The sequence below is a fragment of the Nesoenas mayeri genome (genome assembly GCF_963082525.1).
Source record: "Nesoenas mayeri genome assembly, chromosome: 3".
Taxonomy (NCBI): Eukaryota; Metazoa; Chordata; class Aves; order Columbiformes; family Columbidae; genus Nesoenas; species Nesoenas mayeri.
The window spans coordinates 88,546,542-88,569,485 of NC_137544.1; the positions used below are offsets into that span (position 1 = coordinate 88,546,542).

Consider the following 22,944-nt stretch of genomic DNA (forward strand, 5'->3'; position numbering starts at 1 on the left):
GGAAATAACACGCTTGTTTGTCATGTCAGACGACCGTGGGAAAAACAGAGCGGGGCCGTGGCGGTGGGTGGGGAGTCGGCTGGAGGGGGAGCGGGTGGGACCCCCCTTTTCTGAAACTTAGCAGCGGACGAGGCGGAGGGTGATGCTCCGCAGGAGGCATGGGGCAGGGTCTGCCGGGGCGGCTCGTCTCACCGCTGCCTCCCCAAAACGCCGGGCGAAATGCTTTAATGCTTCCTTTGGCGGCGACCAGGTGAAGCAACTGAGGCTGCTGGGTTTTCCTCTTGTTTCGCGGACCCCGTGGGCGCGATGGAGCTGCCAGCGCTGACGAGCCGTGTCATGGGAGAGCCCTGAGCAGCGGCAGGCTCGGCAGGAGGCTGCTCGGGCAGGAGCTGGGCTGTGTGACCCGCACAGAGAGAGCCTGGGAAACCAAAGTAGAATTCGTGGTCAAGGGCATCGAGAGGCAATGGGGAAGAGGGAATGGGTGAGGGAAGGATGGACAGAGAAGGCTGACCACAATTTTGTGGGGTTGTGGGGGAGTACTGCTGTAAGGAGAGCAAGGACGGACTGGAAGCTGAGGTTGTGGGTTGCAGAGGTGAAGCGAGGGACAGTGAAGCTGATGATGGACCAAGTTTACTGCCTGTGCAGCTTCTTTTCAGGTGCTAAAAGTTTGAGGTTACTGGCTTATACAGAACAGCACTAAGATGATCTGTTTAGTTCCCAACTAAGTCTCAGTTCGTAGGGTTGTCTGTTTGTAGTGGGTTTTCCTTGTTAGTATGGACAACCAGCCTTTAAAGGAGCAACAGGCACACAAGTTGCATCAGGGAAAATTCCAGTCAGGAAAATCTCTATCATGAAGATAATCAAACACTGAAATGGTGGCCCAGTGAGAGTGGGGAGCCTACATCCATGGTGCTTGTTATTTGACAGGATAAGGCACTGGAGCAGCTTGAGGTTGTACTGCTGAGCAAATTAATGATGGGGCTGCCAGAGGCAGAGAGTCAAAGTGAAGCACCTTTCCTAGCAAAGGGGTCTCCTTTAGCTGGATGTAGAACTGGGGAGAGGTGAGAAGACAGAGGCTTCTGTGGTCTCAACACTATGGTCACCCTTGGACTTCAGTGTTGATTATTGCAACAAGTACTTTTATAGCCTCTTCTGACACTAGAGGGTCTTAGCTGACAACTTGTCTGGAGCACCGATTGTGCTTGTCATATGCTGAGAAAATGTACAAAATACTCTGCTTAATCCTGAGTATACAGAAGTGGGGGACTTTTGCTATCAGGAGTCTTTTCTCACGTTCAGTTCAGAGTAGTGTTAAAGTTAATATTTAACGTAAACTGAAAATAGCATTGATTACACAGTAGGGGATAGTAAAATCCAAGAGACAGCAATCAGCTGCAAGGTCTTCTGGTTTAAATGGGGAGAATATCTGAGAGGAAGGTAGAATGATTTGATATGGAGTTGGAGGAGGAACTGGTGTTTTTGGTGCTGTGACTGTTTTCCTCTGATCTTTCCTCTCTCTCCCTCCAGCTCCTCAAACAAATGAGAAAAGAGGGGAAGAAGAGGAAGCCGAGAATGTGTGTAAAAGGAGAAAATGTAGAGTTTCTATGTAAGGTGGTACTTCATACTTGCCATCATCTTAAATGCAGGGTGACTGGGAATTGCTTAATAAGTGTCTAGATCTTCCCTACTCCATTAAAAGTAGTAGAATGACCAAGAGCTGGTAGTATGTGGCTGCATTGCAGAATTTTATGACTAATGACAAGTCTGAGTCCTTTCCCTGCTCTCCTCAGCTCTTATATCTGAAGTGCTCTTGTATGGAAATAGAAAAGTACTCACATCAATATCAACACTTACATTAATCAGACCTTGTAAGTGTGCATATGCTGTTGGTGCTCTCTTAATATTGTGTTATTTAGGCTTATTTAGATACAGTTGCTAGTCTGTTCTCCAAACTAACAGTCAGCGTGACTTCTTAGGTTGCAGGTGTTAGGGACGCATATAGTTGCTGCTACTTGCTCAGCCTTCTGAAGCCTTCAGTGGCTGCTTCTCATTCTGCAGCATCTGCTATAACCATAGGTATCTAGTATCAGGTATTTCTCTCAGAGAGTACTACCTTGGAATCCTGATAAGCCATGATGAAAAGATGCACTGTGAGTGGATGGCTTTGAATGCGTCATTAGTCTGCTGTACTCTTGCAACAGTCTTGCAGGACCATGCATGCTTTGACTTTGTGTCTTCTGTTGCATGCCCTAGTGCTGAGAGGACTGAACCAAGGCTTGTGATTACCACTGTCCTGTAGATTGTGTTCCTTAGAAGTCATAAGGGTTGGAAAATGGCTATAGAGCTTGGCTAAAAAACAATAGAAAAATTGAAAAGTGACCTGGAAACTAGTGACTCCATGCAGAAGCAAGGACGGGGAATCAGGCTGCATCTGGATTAGCTGATCTTTACCTGGGCTAAAATGCCTCCATACGTAGGTTGGCTGGAAGTTCTGCATCATTCCTTATTATTTCTCTATTTTCTGTTCCCAAAAACTTGCATAGAGCTGGTTTTCTTTCCTGCTCTCTGAAAATCACAGTGTGCTAGACAAGTCACAGCAGCATGTACCAGTACTGGTGTAGAAAGCAATGGAGGGAAGGGTGAACAGACAAGGTCTGACACTGTGCCACCTTGCTGTAGTTTTTATCAAATGAGACTTGGCTGGCTTTTATGTAATGGGCTCCTTTCCAAAGAATATGGCCAGGTTCTTCAAAAGCTAATATTTGCAGGCTACTGAAATTCATGATTATATTAGTATGGTGTAAAACTCTAAATTGCTTAATAGTACAATAATCTAAATTAATACAGATTAAATTGGCATCCCAAAGGACTAACACCTTTTGTATTCAGAAAATGATGTGGTTTTTGTTGTTTGCTTTTTTCTTTAGTAATGACACTAATTTTCTAGAAACTCTGTGAAGCTAGTGACAGTGTGTGTGCTATAAACCAGATGCCCTAATGCAGCAAATCTGATTATGCACACTAAAAATAAGGTAATTACTTGTTATAATATCCTAAACCTCCCAAACCTAAATGTATGGGAGGGGGAGGAACAACAACAAAAAACAAACAAACAAACTCCCAAACATTTCAGCCTTAAGGAGCCTAGGATATCAGATCTCCAAGAGCCAATGGAAAGGACTGTATTTCACATAGCAGAGCAATGACTTGGCTCGTTGCATTGTTTTAAAGCACTAATGTCTGATCCAGGCAAGTTTAAGTTATTGAAAGAGTTATCAAATCTTTTTACCTTTCCCCATATTTCTAGGGCCACTGCTGCCCTGCCCCACACCAAACTAGGCAGCAGTCTGAAAGTGTTTGGACAAAAGTATTTGAAGTGTAGGCGGATACAGCTGGATATGGAAGGGCTTGTTTCATGGCTGTACGAGCAGTGGGGTGTGTGTATCTCTCTTCTGTGAGAGAAAAACTTGCGTTCTCAAAGTGATGGACATGGAGCTTTGAATAACTAAAACTCTTGCCCTCCAAAAGCTTTGTAGCGCAGTAAAGTTCAATGAAACTGGGTTTAATATAAAAAGCATAAACAGTTGTCTGCTGGCTGTCAAACAGATTATAAAGGTATTGTATCATATCCTGTTTCTGTTAGCTTCTCAAACTAAACCAAGCTTTAATTAGCTGCATTGATTGATCGCCAGTTACTTGAGAGGACAAACCAGGAGCTTTTATCTCTGAAATCACAGGGCCTTCGCTAGTTTATAACTTGGAGAAGTCCTTTGGAAACTGATTGTTTCCTTCTGCAATGCTGTAGCGAAATGAAAGCTATTATCTTTGTGTTTGCCTTCTTTCATTAAAAACTTTTGTATTTCTCTCTCTGTGGTAAACCAGTGTATGCACTGCTGCCAAGGCTGTCTGCTCAAGTTTCCTTGGCACAGTGCATCAGTTCCATTAATTAGTATCTTTACAACAGTAAGTTTACACAATAGCAGATATGTCTTTGCTGTGGAAAAAAGTTGTCTGCTCTGAAGGTAAGAGACCTTCTATTTAAGCCCTACAATGTTGTTTTCTTGTGAGGCTGAATTAAAACATCAGGTAGGAGCTCCTTTAATGAAATAATGTCTTTCTAACCTGGGTACGCAAGAAAAGACCAAGTTTAATACTTGCATCCAATGCTTCCCTGCAGAAGAGAGATAGGATAAAGAGTACCTAGGGATCTCTTGCTTGCCAAATGTAAGGTAGCCCCTTAAATGTCATAGTTTTATACTAAATGCAGCAAATTTGAACTTACAGTAGGTAAATATAGGCTTGCTGCTGGTGGCTGAGTACTGTTCTTTGATGCCTCTTTTTGGTCAGTATTGGAAACTGGTAGTTATAAATTGCAGCTACACTGTCCTGTGATCTGCTGTATCCCAGTGTCCCTTAAGTGTGAACGTGGAGGAGATTATGAAATGCATGTCAGTCTTCACAGGCAGGAGGAGAATTCTTCAGGCGAAGTTGCAGCAGCAGTATCGTAACCTTCTCCACTGCTGGAGGAAGGTAGATGGCTCTACTCTTAGTGCCATGAATGTGGACCCATGCAAAGGGAAACTCCCTGCAATTTTATCAGGACTTCAGTAAGCCTTACAAACAGTGTTCCTGGGACACAGCGTGGCAGATGTTTGTGGCGGAGAACACGAGTGAATTTCCACCAGTTGTCTTCCTCTTCATCTTTGTGGTCTTATTTTCTCAAAGAAACAAGCAGCAACCCTTGCCTCCAATGTATGGGAATGAATTGATACAGGTTGCTAAGTGCAGACATGATGGCATAAGAATCTCTTTCTCAAATGCTTACACGAAAACCTTGTGAGCAACCCCCCACCTCATGTTTAAGTATGGCATGTCTCATAAATACTGCAGCTATGTATAGAACAGACACAGGTTTAATTTAATCGAATGAATGATTACAAAATTGTAACTGGGTAGAGCAAATTGTAGTTTACACAGGTGGAAAAGAATAGTTCATTCAGCTGGTCATTTTACTGACTGCATCTTATTGCTGTTTCACTGTAATTGATTGTTAATGGATTGCCATCTTCGTGCAGTCTGGTATTGACTGCTGTTTTTCTTGCAATTGATTGTATTTCGTTGTTGGTTCACTCTCTTGCCATCTTAATTTGTTTTATGATGGCTTTCCCATTTACTGTATTTTTCTTTCTTATGCTCTTCTGTCTATTGAGCTCATCCGCATTCTTCTGTTCTGTTCTTGTCCTGTCTCACTTATGCACATGCCCTGCCAGTCGCCCAGTGCTGCCTTTGATGCCTTCCTGTCAATTTTTGAAACTTAAGTTCTTATCTTGATGTGCGGTTTTAACTTTAGTTTGCTGCTGCCGTTTTCCTTGTTCTGTTGCTACTCCTATGCACTCTCTGTTGTGCTATGGGAGAAGTTTAGGAAAGCGAACCTGCTTTCTGATCGTGCCTTGGAAGTAGCTAAAGAGTCAAGATTTGTGTGGAGAAACATTCTGCAAATATTAAACTCTGAACTCCTTGAGTGTGATTAAGAAGCTTGTGGCTCTTTTGGTGCCTTGTGTTTTTCTCTACCTGTTGCCTTAAAGGACAAGTAAGCATGAGGTAGCTTACCATCTAAAATTTGTTACACTTTGGGCATATTGTCTGCTCATGCATTTACGCCTCTTACCATTGTTCACACTGATTTTTATACATATATATATACACACACATATACATATAAACATACACACACACATATATTCTTTTTCCCCCTTCTTTCTCCATGAAGCAGTTTCTTGCCAATTTATTAGACTTAATGTCTTCAGGGTAAACAGGAGTGGTATGTACGTGGACATATCTGCATGGGATAGTCTCCGTTATTTTGCTCTCTTTAAGACTTGCATTTCTGACTGTCATTTGGTAACCTTTCTGACATCTGCAGTTCTGGTGCTGCTCAACACATCACTCTGAAACAAAGCTTTACTGGAAGATCTGGCATCAAGTGAACCGAAACACTTCTGTGACCACCCTAAGGGAAAAAGTGGAGGGAGAATGGTGCTCTTGTATATATCCTGGTGGCCACTGAGGCTTTTGCACTGAGTACATCTCTGGTGCTTGGCAGAAGCTTATGGAATAGTCCTGCACCAGAGCATGCTTTTGTGGCAGCATGAGCTGTTTAGACCATGACTGCCTCTTTTGTGTGGACAAGCCAAATGCAGACAAGCAGTTCAGCGACGGGAAGAGCTTCCCTGAGTGCTCTGGCTCTGCTCATAATGGGTATTTCTCTGGTGCTTTGAAAGGTGGTCCAGCTACTTGTGAGCATGTCTTAGGTGTTGAAACAAGTTGAGGAATGGCAGCTGATGCTGTAACCAAGCTTTACCACATTGTCTACTGAGCTCTGATAATCAAGGGAGACATACAAAACTCCTTCCAAAGGAGTGTATGGATTGCACCTCTTAAAATCTGACTTGGGTTATGTAGCATCAGTCTTCCTTTTCCTCTGAATTCTGCTAGCAGAAAACTTCTGCTTCTTTCCCATAGGAAGCAACTGTCTTATTCTTCCATTTGCTAATACTCCTACTCCCTTTATTGACCAACTATATTCATCCTTATATATAGTTTCATTTTGAAAACTGAAAAATGTTTGGTTTCTTGTCTGGTTTTTTTCCTCAAAGCATAGTCCAGTTGTTTCATTGCAGCTCAGCTCTTTGTAACTAAGTTTCAAAGAGTTTGTTTTTAATGTGACCTGATTATGAGTCAAATTTTGCATTTGTTCATCTCTTTCATTTGTTCAGTCTTTCATCAGCATCTGAAAAAAGCCCTCAAACCAACAACCAACCAGACACCAACAAATGAGTATAATTGAACTGCACAACCATGTAGGGTGTGACTGGAGGGAATAAAGGAGAGATGGCCAGTAGATGACTTCTCTACTGCAGCAAGCGTGACTCAGTACTCTTAAGAATCTCTTAGACCAAATAAATCAGAGTATTACCTTGTTACCTTGATGAGTGTAAAAACTCGCACCCACCTTCAAGAAAACAAAGCTGAAAGAAGACCCTAAACCAGAACTGAACTTAGATAGCATTGTAGAGCATCCATTTTTTTAAGTCTGCTGTCACTGTGTAGGGCATTAAAAGGATATTATGTGAGAGGATATGGTGTGTCCCTGCAGTTGCAGAGATCTCATCACCAAGTCTTGTATATTTTGAAGATGACATAGTCAACTTTTAATGGAGAGAAGGACAAAGGGTCTGCTCAGTTAAATGGGCAGACTCTGTTTTTAAGTTAGTTGTCAGATTTGAGGGCACATCTTTGGGAGAGGTTGGAGACATTAGGCTGACTTTCTCTTGCCTTCTGTCTGTCCTCCTGTGATATTCTTCTCTTTCTAAGCTTTTTGTTGAGTGGAAGATAAATCCTAGGCACAGCATGCCATAAGTGCTGTCAGCAACTCAGCAGATTTTTTTTGTTCCTTCCTGTAAGGGAGAATAACTCAGAACTATTGCAGGTAAAGGCAGAATCTTTGCATGCTTTGGAGGGTGTTTCTGGTCTAGTTCCCTGTTTCTGCAGGTGCATGGTAGAAATTATGAAGTATGGGGTTAATGTGACTATTAAGCTGTGGTGTGAAATAGTAGTAATTATTGCCTTTCAAACCTTCTGGGAGAGACTGACATGCCTGATATCTGTGAGCTTCCATCATAAGATTAATTTCCTGACATACACGGACTCCTGGCTATGCATTAGCCTCTCCACAGATTTTCTTCAAGATGGAAATTGATAACTTTGTTTGCTCCTCTGACATGTCTAGAGTGCTGTACAGAAACTGTTGAAGAGTTGCTGTAAGACATTTTGACATAGAGAAAGGGTTGGGTGTACAGACGCATTGACAAGCACCGCGTGTCTTACTTTATGCCAAAATTGAAGGGGGAGAATCAGGAAACTTTCAAAAGACTTTGTTACAGAATGCTCTATTCAAGTCACTACTTCATGAAATGAATGAGTTTACTCATCCCAGTTTGATCTTTGTGTTGTTCAGGCTCCGTTACAGTGAGCTCCTTGGAACCTGGAATAAGGTGGCAGGGCAAGGTACCTGTCTGGTTTGAGAAGTCCGTAAGCCTGTTGCCGTTATGGCTGGCTGTGACTCCTCTACAGACTGATCATTCTGCTGACGAGTTTTGTACACAGAAATCCACATTCTGTGCCTTTCAGACAGGGTGAGAATCTTGGTTTCAGTGCTTGAATTTTTCACTCTGTTTCAGTAGGTGAGATTGAGGAGGAAGTATGAAGTTTGAAAGGAATACCAACATCTAAGAAGGTAACAGCCTGCCCCGTATGCTATAATATTACTAGAGGTGCTATTGCTGTTGTGGAGAGAGCCAGGCCCTGGAAAAAAACCTACACTTTCACTTAAGTCACTTTTAAAAGTGGTGTGGATATTGGTACGGCTGTGCATTGGTTAAAAATAAAAGATACAGCCCTGTATCAGTGGATCAATGATATTCAATTAGGTCAATCTCCATCTTCATCCTTCCAATGCTTTCCTCACAAATAAAAATTTTCTGCTCTACAAAGCCAATTACAGAGAACGAATGAGGCCTTTAATTTTTATCCCCTGAGACGGGAAGGTTAAAGATATAGTATTTGATCTGAATCATTTGAAATAGCTAGTGGTCTTTTGTCAGCTGCTGTGGCATCTTCTAATATATTGCCCTTCTCCTTTACCGATTGTAATGAAGAAAAATTCATCAAACACCATTTGAAATGCATCATTCTAAGAATAACAAAAGGATCCCATTCCTTTAAAACTCTGTGACATTGCAAGCAGAGGACACACTGGGGAGGGGAAAACAAACCAGTAAACAAACAAAAAACCCAACAAAACCAAAAACAAACAAACCAAAAGAGCACCCAGGAAGCTGTTATAGGCTGTTTACAGTGATGCTGCATAGCTATAAATTGCACATCAAATAAATTAAGATGTATTTGTAATGGACTTCTTTCAAAAAACCCCAAATCCTTAATATGTATGACTTCTCTAAATGAAATACAAAGCCTAACAGAGATGGTATGGAAGACATTCACATACTGTTTTAACGGGATGTTTCTGACCACCTTTGTATTTCAGAAGATTAGGTTCCAACACATTTAGTGTTGTGATAGATGCACTTTAAGCCTGTATGTCAGCGCTCCTGTACTGATTATTAGTTGAATCAAGCTAAAAGCTGACACACAACTTTTAGAAAAACTGCATCTGTTCTCATTTGGTTTAGCTTCCTATGGAGTTCCAAGGGGTAGCTATTGTCAATTAAAGGATAAACTTGCATTAAAAGATTTCTGTAGAATAACTCTGTATGCTTTGAATTAGTTTGTTGCTTTTTGTGGATTAAGACACCTGGTGGTAATGAATGAGGCTATTAAAGCTTTCTAAAATAAAACTGTTTCTATTCCTAATGAGATGTACGGATAAAAGAATGTTAGCTTTATAGTTTGAGCTCTTAATGGCCTTGCAACAGTAAACATGGTTGTGAATTGCAGTAAACAAAGCTGGCATTTGAAACAGCGTTTCTTGATTTCTTACTTGTTTTAATGTCTAAGCAACATTAGTGTCTTGGGGCTGGAATCTCGAATGGCTGAGGTTGTAAGGGACCTCTGGATGTCCTCTGGTCCAACCTTCCTGCTTAAACAGGGCCACCTAGAGCTGTCTCTGTGACTGGAAAAAAATATTTATCTATTTATTTACTTGTATAGCATCCATGCAGATGGGTCATAGAGCAACCAAAGAACTCTGTATTTCCTAATCTGTTTTCCTACTTCCTTGCTGCTTACAGTAAATGAGTGTTGGGACATCCTGTAATGATTCAATGAAGCTTTCATCTTGCTCCTCACTCCTACCTTCTTCCCCACTTTGCCACTCTTCATCCCTCTTAATTAACGAGGACCTGAGTTTCCATGTGGTGTTTTGCCATTTAAAAGTTCTTTTCAAGATTCAAAGATCTGATAACTCTCCATACAATAGACTTAACATCACCTGATTTGACTTGTAGTCCTTTATGTGATTGCACCAGCAATGAAACATTATATGAGTAGGGAAATGGGCAAATGATTTCATGGATCGATCTCTTTGCTTACATATTAATTTTAGAGGAAGGTGTTACCATTGCAGATTGCTACTCTTCTGTAAAAGATGCCTTGAGTTAGTGCAGCTTTCACCACTTCTGCTTGGTTTTGTCAAAAGGGTGTCACAGGCTTTCCAAATGTGAACAGCAGTCTCTTGTTTGGATCTTATACTGATGTTCCAGTATGCTATTTTCCAGGAGGGAGGATAATAGGGAGGGGCTTTGGTTGTTTGGTGGTGAGTTTTTTGTGTTGTGGTGTGTGTGTGTATGTGTTTGCGGTGGTGTTGTGGTGTGATTTTTTTTGTGTGTATGTTTGTGTGGTTTGTGCTTTTTTTTTTGTTTATTTTTCTGTGATGAGGGCAGGTGGTGTGCTATGAGGAAACTCTTTCAAAACCTGACCAGGATAAAATATTTCTTGTTCTCAACAGAAAACTGTGTGAGGATAGGTGGGAAGTACATGCTTTGAGCTACAAAAGCTAGTTGAGGTCCTCTTTGGGGACAAGGCTTTAATTTCTGTACATGGGAAAGGAAGGAGGAGAAGATGGGTAATAAACTGTCCACATTGCTGTAGCATTCATGGTTTAGTCTGAGCAACCAAGTGAGATGTGCCATGCAGGACAGTGGTTGTTGGTGATAAGGAGTCTGACTGAACTGAAACTTCTGGCTCATTCACAAAAATTTTCATCTTTCATAGTGCTTACACTTGCAGATAAAGGTTTTGTTCTAAGAATATAATAGTCAGGTAGAAGGAAGAAACAGGGGTGGCTCAAGACTTACGTTAAATGTGTCTCTGTGACCACTGTGCAAGTCTGGTGGAACATCTTGTGGCTGATAAATGAAGTGTCCAAGTTTGGGCTTGGGAGTGTGTTTGCTTTTTTTACTTGACTATCTTACACAGACCAATTTAAAGTTGTAAACTTTCAATATCTTACTTCATTTTAGGGAGTCTGAGTTAGATGATTAACATTCCTGTAGCATATGTTTTAATTACTGAATAGTGAATAGTATTGTATTGCATTTTTCTAGAAAGAGTGACAACCACTCCTACTTTCTATTAATAACAAGGTAGGATGAGCACATGTGCATGTTGCTATAATCCATGCAGTAAGATAACCCCCTCCAAATACCTGTTTTGTGGAAGCAGTGGTACTGATGAGGTTTTTTTCTGTGTGCATTTGATTACCAAGTCTCTGTGCTTGGACACTAATACAATAGATGCCTTAGAAATACCTGTAATAGCTACAGAAAGCAGTAGGGTACAAATCCCTTTTTATATTGAGTCAGGGTTGAAGGACTGTTTTTCTAAAAGTGTTCTCAGTTCCTGTATAATTGACTGCAAGGGGAGGAGGGGTTGCAGCTGCATGGTAGACATCTTAATCAATGAGACCGTTTGTATTGTTAAACAATATACTCTTTAGAGGCAGGCACTTAATAACAAGCTAAGCTGTCAGTGCTGCACATACTACTTAGGGAGTTTAAAGCTGTAGTACGGAAAGAACAAAGCTAATGTAAACATCCTTTATAGTTCATAAGGTTAAATTTATACTTGCTTAAGCTTTCAATAATTGTTTTCCTTCATGTCTGTCCCTTGTATTGCTCTTTGCTTGTAGAGTTCACCTTGGAACCAGCAACTTGGTTCACAGCCTGGCTTTAATATTTGCTATGTGCTATCCCCTGTTGTCTTTGAAAAGACCCTATGGGTTTTTCTTAACAGAAAGACTTAGTCTTCTTCAGTCTTGGCTTTGCTGTTCTATCTGAGCTGCTTGGCAGAAAGCTTAAATAAAGCTTTAAAGGAAATTCATATGTTCAAGTAATTCATGAACATGCCTGTACTTCAGAGAAGGGGAGAGAGAGAGAGTCTGTGTAATGGCTGATCAAGAGAAACTAAATATCCAGTTGGTGTGCTAGAAAGAACTTGTGTAAAAATACTGCATTCCAAATACTTTCTCTTGTCCCCAAATTCTGAGTTGATGCTACTTTATGGCCTCTGGCATATTTTTGTTTGTTTTTAATTTATAGCTGTTCTTATTCTTCTCTCTTTCCCCTGTTTTTGTCATGCTGGAAATATTTGGAGCGAAATCAAGCTCTGGAAATAAACAGATTTATTACACTGTTCAAAGTGTCTCTATCCTGCTCAATGGACAGCTGGGATCAGCACAGAAGAAAAGTGTTTTCTTGAAAGGCAGCATGGGCAGCAGGTTATGTCACTGGGAAATGAGAAGATAATTTCATAGCAAATTCATAGCAAACTTGGAACACTGTCAAGTATGGGATGACAGGCAGCCAACATGGAAATATTCAACTTCTAATACCATTCTGAGCTGACTGTTTTGTGCTTATTTTGCAATACTCATCTTTTATTTAGTTTTATGATTCAAACTGGAAAATAAACTATTTGAACAGTTGGGAATGGAAAGTGTCATCCTACTTTGATCTTGACTAAATCACTTTCTCTTTAGCCTTCTGTTCCCTCTCATCTGTCTCTTCTTCCATCCCAGTGCCTTCTTAAGTTTTTGACCATTTCTGGTCCAAGTAATCTGACGAGGGAAATGTTTTGCAGGTTAGTGTCCTTTCCATTAAAAGTTTTCATAGAAACAAAGCAGACGAGCTGGCCAGTCTGCTGTGTGTTTGTCTGGTTCCCCAGGCTGCTTATCTAAAGGGCCCCTCCAGAGAGCATGTCCCAACTCTCGCCAGAGTTGTCTTCCTGTCCTCCGTATAGTGACTAACTGCCTTATTTGGTTGTGTTGTTTCTATCCTTGAATTCCATAAAATGGCTACTTCAGAACAACTCAAGTTAAGAATGAAGTTTTAAGGATTTATTTTTTCCCCACCCCCTCCCCAAAACACTAGTTTATATAGTGGGCAGCCTAGTGAGATTCTGTATTCATCTGGGGCCCTGTTGGGTTGTACTGATGAGTATTGGTGTTGTGGGGGGGTTTTAGGCTTTTTAGGCTTTTTTTTAAGCTAATAAAAACATCCTTTTTTAAATCTTTTTTTTTTTTTCTTTCTTCCTTTAAACGATATAGCTAAATGAGCCTTCCTCCTGAAGATAAGAAATGCGAAGGATGAAATGTTAATGAATTAATGACTGACTTATTTTAATAATTGGTAACTGTTATGTAAAGGATGTTGAGAGAGGTTTGCATGCACAAAGATTTATTCACAAGATCTGAATAAATCTTGGTTATTGTAAAGAAGGAGAATGCACCTTACAATAACTTGAACAGAAGCTGTTCCTGCAGGTGGTTGGAGCACAAGGTTTTTCATGTACCTGCCCTTTCTAGCATGATTTTGGCTGTAGGGTTTAAGAATATAATAAAAGCTGACCTTTCTTTCCTTTCCATGTAGCACTTTTGGTTCTACATGGATATAAAGAATATTTGGCTCACTAAGGTATAATCATAATTGCAGCATATTCTGCAGTATCTATATACCATGTGTCAGTCTTAAAGGTCTATATGATCTACTGACTAGGCCTTCATAGGTTTTAAAATTTGTGATTTTATTACTAGGGACAAATAATAACTAGGTTTATTTTGTGTATTTTGTTGTTGGTTTGCTTTAAAGGAATATTGATGATTCCATTCAGCCTTTTTAGAGCTGACAGAGTAATAAGATGTGTAGAGAGAATCTGTGGTAGTGAGTTTCTTCCAAAAGGTGCTCTTCTAATAAAACTGCAAGAGTGTCTAAGACAGCTGTGGAGATATTAATCTTAAAGTTGAGATTTGCTCCATTTTCATAACATACAAAGTAAAAATGAATTGCAATATTATATGTGGGTGTATGTATAAGAAAGGAGGATAATAAGGCTGACAAATTTGGGCAGAATACAATTATTGAAGTTAGAAAGTGAATGGAGCTATTAATGCTTCCAAACTGTGAATCCACTTATGGTCCTGTGCTTTAGAATAGAATATTTCAGTTGGAAGGGATGTACAATAATCATCTAGTCTGACTGCTTGATTGAGAGTAAAAACATGTTATTAAGGGCAATGTCCAAATGCCTCTTAAAAGCTGTCAGGCTTGGGGCATCTGCCACCTCTCTAGGAACCCTATTCTAGTGTTTGACCACCTTCTCAGTAAATAAATGCCTCCTAATGTCCAGCATGATCCTCCTCTGGCACAGGTTTGTACCATTCCCATGCATCCTGCTACTCGATACCAGGGAGAAGAGCTCAGCTTCTCCTGCTCAGCTTCCCCTCCTCAGGAAGCTGTAGAGAGCAGTGAGGTTGCCCCTCAGCCTCTTCTCCAAACTAGACAAGCCCAAAGTCCTCAGCTGCCCCTCACAGGACATTCCTTCCAGTCCTGTCACCAGCTTTGTTGCCCTTCTCTGGATGCATTCAAGGACCTTCACATCCTTCTTAAATTGTGGGGCCAGAACCACACACAGTGCTCTTGGTGAAGCCTCACCAATGCTGAATACAGTGGGAAAAGTCCTGTCTTCCTGAACTCCAGGTACAGTCAGTAAGAGGGAGAGGAAGAAGGCAACAAGAAAGAAAAAAGGCAAGGGACATCTAATGCTGTATTCTCTGTGTGCTTTGGAAGGGTGTAAAAGGGGAGGGGGTGTGTATGCACACGTGTGTGCATGTGTCTGGTGTGATGTTTGAGCAGAACTTTCCCATACAGTGGCTAATTTACTTATTTTAAACTTAAATGTTTCAGTGAACTTTCTGTCCTCAAAATCAATGCTGCTAAAGCAAAAGGATGCCTGAGGTGGAAGAACTGTTGTCTGTAGTATATTGGTGTGCCACTTCGCTAGCTGCAAGGAACAAACTTATTTTTTGGGCAAGGCAGTCAGGCATGAAAGCTTTTACCAATCTCCAGAAGCAGATGTGATGTGCAGCCTTGATACTGCAGAACTTCCATCTACAGATTTTGACTTGTTTACCCAATCCATTCCCTCTTCTAATTGGAAAAGTAGAAAGAACTGTAAGCTACCATCTGCAGCTGCAAAGCTGAAAGAGTAAAAATGATGTGAAAGGAAAAATCATTATATAAAAAACACAAACACTTTTAACTTTGACATGTTCAAGATGCTGATAGTATCCCCAAATACCTCAAGCTGTGTAATCATCTTCTGTAACAACTTAAACCACTGTTGTAAGAAATGGAAGCAGTGGCTAAAATTACTCTAGCAATGATGTATAACAGAAAGGTAAGGAAGCTGATGGCAACAAGTACAAACCAACAGTTTAAAAAATGTAAATGAAGGTTAAAATATCTGAAAAGTCTGTGGTGGCTGGGACTAAAGGAAAACAAGCTCCTTTGTCAGAACCCAGCTTGGTCTTTACAGTGGTGGGGTGGAGGAGTCTGGCCTCCTCTGCACATGGCTCCAGAGCAGTGTTAGCATACTACCATATGGTAGCAGTACTATGAAAAATTCAATTTGTTTGTTGTTACTAGTGACTATTAGCTCTTCAGTCTGATAGTCATCCAACAGTGTTGTGAAAAGGCTGAAAAATTATCTGATGCCACAAATAGTAACCAACCTGTTTAGCTGGGGAAAGTTGAATCGGATGTATTTTCACTACATCAGTCCCATTTTATTAAAACTACTGTAAGATACTTCATGTTTTGCAAGCTAATTCCTTTTTAAAAAAAATATTTGCATCAATGATTCAACTCAGATGAGAATTAAGTGTGGAATTCAGTACTCAGCGTAATTAACCACAGTGGCAGCTTGCTGAAGGGTGCAGTGGGCTCTCTGTCACTTGGAGTCTTCAAGTCAAGATTAGATATACATCTGAGTGGTATTTTCTGGTTAAGCTAGCATGTGTGAGATAGATGCAGAAGTTAATATGGGGCCCTGAAAGGTGCTATGCAGGGAATTGATTAGATTATTATCATAGGTCCTTCTGGCCTCAAGGTCACAGTGTTTGCCATGTAACATTCCTAGTGGCAAAAGGTGAAAAATCATGAGTCATCTAGTAATGAGCATAGACAAAGAGACCTTAAGGGCTATTTCTCCAACAGCTGAAATCCTCAAGTTTTTGCTTCTATACGAATAATAGTCATTGGGCTGCTAGCTTAATGTTTTTATACAGGTAGTGGGCTTCATTTCAGGCTCCTTATTTTGAATATGTTGGATAATTAAGATTGTTCTTATGCCTTGCTGTGAGCTGTGCTTCTTTTGCTTGTCTCTGTTTCACAGCAACTCTTATCCTCTTAAACATTTTGCCTGCTTAATTTTACCCTGGAGAGTTTGCCTGTCGGGCTCACAATGTTGATGGCAGAAGTCCTTATGGTGGCATAAGGAGAAGAGGGGAGTGAGGGAAGGGGGAGGAAATCACAGCCTTTCTCTGGAGACAGAGAAAGCACATCTTTCAACAGCAGAGCTGGTTAATGCTGTTTCAAATGCTGATAGTTATGCTGTAAGATGACTCTCTGCTCCAGAATTGTCTTACGGATGAACTGAGATGTAAAACATAAAAATCCCTTGCAGGGCAAGTTTGTTTAGAGAGCAAACTTCTCCTCAGAAAAAGAGATGTGACATAAAGCCACTGCTGTTTAAGCAACCAAGTTTTTTTCCTCTAGCCTGTTCTGTGTGAATCTATTCTCTTTCTACAAGTGCTGCTTGATTTAAGGTTAATGTCGGATGGGAAATATGTGGCTGTGAAACTACTAACATGGAACTAATGGAATGATTTTAATTCCTTTTAAGTGACCTATCCATTTTCAGCTTTATTGCTGCATGGTCACTGCTTCCCTCACTGCTTTGAAAACTGGAAATGGAGAGGAAGCTTTGTGCACAATTTAAAATATGCATTTTGACAAAGGTTAGAGACTTGACCATAGGAGTAGCTCACTCTTCTTTGTTCCCATTTGTCCAGGCTGGGCAGCTTTCTTGAGAAGATCTATACAGGTTTTTCTTTGCTTGGCTTCTGAAGTTGTTTCACCTTGTTCTTGGGCTTTATCATATCTCTTGCTTTCTGAAAACCAGTCTGTTTGCTGCCTGAACAGCAGTCTTCCTCTGTTGCTTACTTTTCCCCTTTCTTTTTGAAGGTCTCACTATAGAGGGGTGGGAAGAAATGTGAGTCCACTTACCTTTAACATCAACATAATCACACTTCAATTCTGTAGCTTAAGCCACAAACCTCATTAGCTCCATATAGCTCTACAACAGGATGGAAAGGAAGAATTGAGCAGGAGGCAGCCTGATTTCTGTGGAGAGTTGGGACTGTCTTTGAAACTGGCTGTTGCCACAGCAGACATGCAGCACTGAAGGCTGTGATATCTGCCAGAAGTAAAGGAAGAAAATCCAGCCCTTGGGATGGTAAGGATTCTGAATGAAGAAAATCCATTGATTTCCCGCGTATTGACAAAATTATATTGTGAGATTTGAACTGGTGGAGATCAAAGCCTGCTAGAAGTGACCTGAAGATCAGGTAGGAATAAACTTCTGAAAAACTAGAGGCTGCATAAGAGTTCCTCTGTGCTACTGTTGGGAGACAGAAGCACTGTAGTATCTGGGATTGCCTTGCAGAACTAATGTATACACCCTCTGCTGCTGATTCAACTTGTGCAGGGAGTGCCAGGACCTCTGGGCAGAAGAGGGACTGAGTATTAGCATCTCAATATTATGTATACAAGTTTAATGCAATGGAGGTAAGAATGTAAAGAAATAAGGAAAATGGTGAGCTGATAGATGCATGATACTGAAATAGGTTGCGGGCTGCTTACTCATATTTTACCCAATCCAGATACTCAAAGAGGGAACTGGGAAAATTGCTGCCTCCGTTATTTGAGAGACTTGTGGTGTAGAATGTCTGATAAACTGTCCCAATATTGAGTACTGAAATAAGTGTTTGAGGATTGCTTTTTACTAAATTTCTTGAACTGCAAAATTCTCTGAGCTCAAGGAGAGGGTGGACTGAAGCAAGATCTCATGATTAAGCATGCAGAAGGATTTTTAATTTTATTAGCTTTTGTGTCATTTACACATGCATCTGTCATTGTACTAACTTCAGAGAACTGAAACTATTGACATCTTGGGGAACCAGGAGAAGACGGAACTTCCAGAGTCTGTGTCTTGGTTACCCATTTGTTTGCTTTAACAATAATAGTAATTTCTCTTAATACTTTCATTCTACTATGCTTCTGAAATGAAGAAACTTCGGTTTTCTTTTTGGAAGTGTATTGTGGTAGACTAATTCAGATTTGAGGAAATGCCTGATCTGGTTCCTATGGTAATATTGTGGTTCATAAGTTGCTTTGCTGTCCTAGAGTAAGGAAAGTCTGTGATTCAACTTGACTTGCCTGCATTTCTGTAGTCTGCTTGCCTGGCTGAGAGGGACTGCAGGAAAACTGGGAAGTAAATCCATTCTGGATAAATCTGACAGGTACTTTTATTTGTGTAAAAGGGGAGGAGGGGAGAGTGTTATTGACCTTCAAAATCATTTGAGTCAAAGATGGTAAAATAATGTTACAATGCAATACTGAACAGCTAAGAATTGTTTGGAATTCTTTGATTTAAAAGTTTTTAGTCTGCTTAGTCCTATGGAATGCTCTCAAAGCATTAGTCATGTATTAAAGATACAAAAAAAAAAGGTTAATGTAAACTAATGTATTAATGAAAGCTTGCTTTTAATAGATTTCATTCCAGTGTCCTGCAACTAGATGATTTCTCTCTGACTGTAATTTTAAATATTGTAGAAGGTGGTGATGACTGTCTTCAGAGAATGAAAAAGCAGAAAATTTAGATTTCAGGTTGCAGCTGTTTTATTTTTGCCTTCATGAAGCTAAATTGGCCTCAGCAAATGAAAGCGAATGTAAAATTGTGCAGAAGTGAAAGTGAACATTGTAGTGCACTTACATTGGCTATTGGCTGATGCTTGTAACATCACTTCTGGAGAAGGATGACTGTACCATTCAGCTTAGCTACCCAGGCCTCACAAATACAGCAAACTGTTGTCAAGTTGAGATGATGCTTTAAATTGTCTTTTGCTTAGAGGCTTTCAGGAGCATAGCCAGAACGAAAAGCAACCCTGTACAGGAAAGCTAAACTTTTCTGAGTTCTGTTTTAAAAGAAGGTAGAAGGAAAAAGACATGCAAGGTGGGATGAAGGCAGGAATACAAATTCCATGTTTGGGTGGCCTCTGGGAGTGGTAATGTCTTTTGGATCTCTCTGCTTAGGAACATAGCTCTGAGGATGCTGCTGCAGTAGTGTTATGCCAGACTTCTATAATAGCTTGTACCCCCTATTGATTTTGGTGTCCAGGGACAGCAAGATTTTCCCCTCAAACTTGGGATGAAATAAAATGATCATCCAATTTGTGCATAACTTCAGGCATGTTGATTTGATCCTTGTTTGTCAACCCGCACTATTTATTTGTTTCTCATTACCAGAGTGCAGTCCCTGTGTAGCACCTCAATACACCTCTTTCATTTGTCTTATTACTTTTTTTGTTCACTTTAGTGTTTCTCCATATTGGGTTAGGACTCTAGCCTTTATGCAACATTGCTCCTGTCTTATTTTTGACAAATCAAGCCCTTGAAATTTAACACTTCACGGCCATGTGAGTTGAATGCTGAAAAATGATTATATGCAGCCTGTAAAACGCCACACTACATCTGACAAACTGAATGTGAAGTCTACTGCATATGATACAATACTACAAGGATGTTATTGTAGAGCTTCTGTCCTGTCATTGTGTTATGCAAAAGTGTACCTCTGCATTGTTTTTTATTTAATATTTGAAAGGAAGATGATTATGTCTGGAAATGAGCTTCACTGGCAGAACTCCTCTTGTATGCTCTGTTTTCAAATGTGCCGTAACTGTTAGTGAAAATACTAGCAATGTGTGAAAGTATTACATATCATTACCTTGGCAAGGGGATGGGGAGGTGGGAAGGAGCAATATGGCAGATAATGGGACAGTGGATCTTGAGCCACTGTGACAATAAGCTACTTAGGTAGTTAATTCACATTAGTTAAAACCAAAATAAACTACTGCCCTCAAGTAGAACTGCAAAAACTATACAGGTTTGATTGCTTTTTTCTCCAGCAATCTCTAAACAGTAGATGTAAAACCCATGAAATGACATACTGGAGTTTTCAGTTTTGTGTGTATTGTTTTTTTAAATAGCTTTGTGGTGATTATTTTTTTTGTTAACTGGAGAACTAAGTTTGTTTAAAAAAAGTATGAATGGAATGTATTTGGTGGGAGAAAGGTCTCTGAAGGTTAATATGTCTGATTCAGTGTGTGGGTTTTTTGGTTTGTGCATTGGTTCTTTGTTGTTTGTTTTCCAGGTATTGTGGTGATAGGATGACAAACGTGACTAGGTTTGCATTGCTATAGGATTTGTAATCATGGGAAAAATAGGTAACTCTCTACACCTTGTCTTCTGATCCAGCACCATGGCTCTTTAAGAAGAGTGACTGTTAAAATAGTAATTTGAAAAGTTGTGTGATGCTTAAGGACACTTTGTTGTGAAAGGTGAAAAGATATAGAGTTTTTGTTGCCTAGTGAAAATACAGGCTATTTACAATGAAGTGATGTTTGTTTAGTCTCTGAGGTTGTGATGAAGATTGCTTTTTTTTTTTTTTCTCTGTGAAATCCTTTTTTTTCTTGAAACTCGAATGTTGCAATTCCCTGGCTGTGTGGGACTGCAGACTCTGTATCTTTGCTCAGCCAACTCTGGGACTGGACTGTTGCCGGCCGTTAAAGAGAAACCAGTCAGCTATAAGCGTAAAAAACAGATCCTTTTAAATGCACTTGGTTCAGTATGTCATGAAGAACCAGCATAACTAATTGCATTTTAAACCACAGCAAGAGGAGCCAAAAGTCTGGCTTTGACAGATGTTCTTTGCTTTGTTTTGCTTCAGCAGTTCAGAGACCTTCTGGATGAGTCAGCTGCCCAGAGGTAGGCATCTAGTGCTATAGAGCCCTGAACAGGACTAACAGATATGATGTAGGGTGCAGGGGAAACCTGCACCTCTGCGGCTGTGGCAGGAGACAGCAGAAGGCACTCGTGCATGTTGAGAGGAACAGTAGGTGCCTGCGATCAGGCATCTGAATTCCACCCTAAATCTTCTCTACTTTTTCAGCCCTGTATATCCCCAGTTGTCTCTGTAACTCCACTGTGATTGTACATGACAATGGTGTCCCTCAGGGGTCTATATTGGGACCACTACTGTTAAATGTCTATATTAGTGACACAGTGGGATTGAGTATACCCTTAGCAAGTTTGCAAATGACACCAAGCCAAGTGGTGTAGTTGATTTGCTTGAGGGAAGGGATGCCATCCAGAGGGATCTGGACAGGCTTGAGAGATGGGCCCATGTGAACTTCATGAAGTTCAACAAGGCCAAGTGCAAGGCCCTGCACCTGGATCAGGGCAATCATCAATATCAGGACAGACTGGCTGATGAATGGATTTGAGAGCAGCCCTGCAGAGAAGGACTTGGAGATACTGGTGGAAGAAAAATTGGGCATGAGCTGACAATGTGCACTTGCAGCCCAGAAAGCCAACCATATCCTGGGTTGCATAAAAAGAAGTACAGCCAGCAGGTCGAGGGAGATGATTCTGCTTCTCTACTTGGGTCTGGTGAGACCCCACCTGGAGTACTGTGTCCAGCTCTGGGGCCCCCAGGACAAGAAAGACATGGACCTGTTAGACTGGGTGCAAAGGAGGGACAGGAAAATGATCAGAGAGCTGAAGCACCTCTCCTATGAAGAAAGGCTGAGAGTGCTTCTGTACCTCAGCCTGGAGGAGAGAAGGATCTGGGGAGACCCTGTTATGAGGGCTAAATATTAAAGATGGAGAGAGACTTTTTACCAGGGCTTGTAGTGTGACAGGACAAGGGGTAATGGTTTTAAGCTAAAAGAGGTTCGAATTATGTTGGATATAAGGAAGAAATTTAGTATGAAGGTGGTGAGGCACTGGAGCAGGTTGCTCAGGGAAGCTGTGGGTGCCCCATCCCTGGAAAATGTTCAAGGCCAGGTTGGTCTAGTGGAAGATGATCATTCCCACTGCAGGGGGATTAGAACTAGATTATCTTTAAAGGTCCATTCCAACCCAAACCATTCTATGATTCCATGTTATTACAACGTTTTAAATTAAATGTCAAGTTCTTCTTCCAGTAGCATAGGCTGCACTTTGTTTCTAAATCTCAGGGTAGATCTGAAGCGCTCTTCTCATCTTCAGCCTTGTAGCTTCCCCTGCTCCAACAACCCTGCTCAACTTTGCTTTTGTTCTTTCCGTAGGATTTCTAGTGCTACACCTTCTGTACCTATCTAAAAATGCAATTTAAACTCTATTCTGTTTTGCCTGATGTGTTGTATAACTGCATCAATGAAAGCCCTCTTCTAAAGAGCACTTCACAAAGCATGTGTCTAGATTTGCAATGCACAGGAAACTCTCCTTATATAGCAGACCTATGATTTAATTTTTCATGAGTGCTGGCACACTGTCTCCCACTAAAATTGTGGGATTGCTTTCTGCTCTGCAAGAGTTTGGGAGTTTTAGCTGCATTTGAATTTTACTTGTTTCTTCTGCCTCTTTGCATAGTTGCTGAGTAATTTCTTCTGTCATGTTTGAGTGGCTCATATACTACATCCCTGATGGAAACGTTTACCAGAACAGATGAAAAACATTGTAACTGAAATAACTCTCTGGTAACAATGGCTGTCAATCTAAATATGTGTCTGCTTCAGCTGTAAGCATATGGATTCATGAGTTGTACAGTAACCAAAGAGGAAACCTCTTTCCAGGCTGGGAAAGCTCTTCAAGGGGTAGAAAAAGACTGAGGGTAACTATTCTCATCCCAGGTCTGTCCATCACTGAAGACAGAAACAGTAGAATAACCCCTGGACCCACAGGTTTGTACAACATTTTCAGTCTATTC

At 40.7% G+C, this 22,944-nt stretch overlaps 1 protein-coding gene across 1 annotated transcript in view; it reads left to right on the forward strand.

Annotated features, from left to right (window-relative positions):
- The window catches only part of GLP1R (glucagon like peptide 1 receptor), a gene marked incomplete at both ends in the record, with an annotated part of 88,342 nt that overhangs the window by 468 nt on the left and 64,930 nt on the right, over positions 1-22,944 (forward strand). The gene's annotated exons all lie outside the window — the stretch shown is intronic.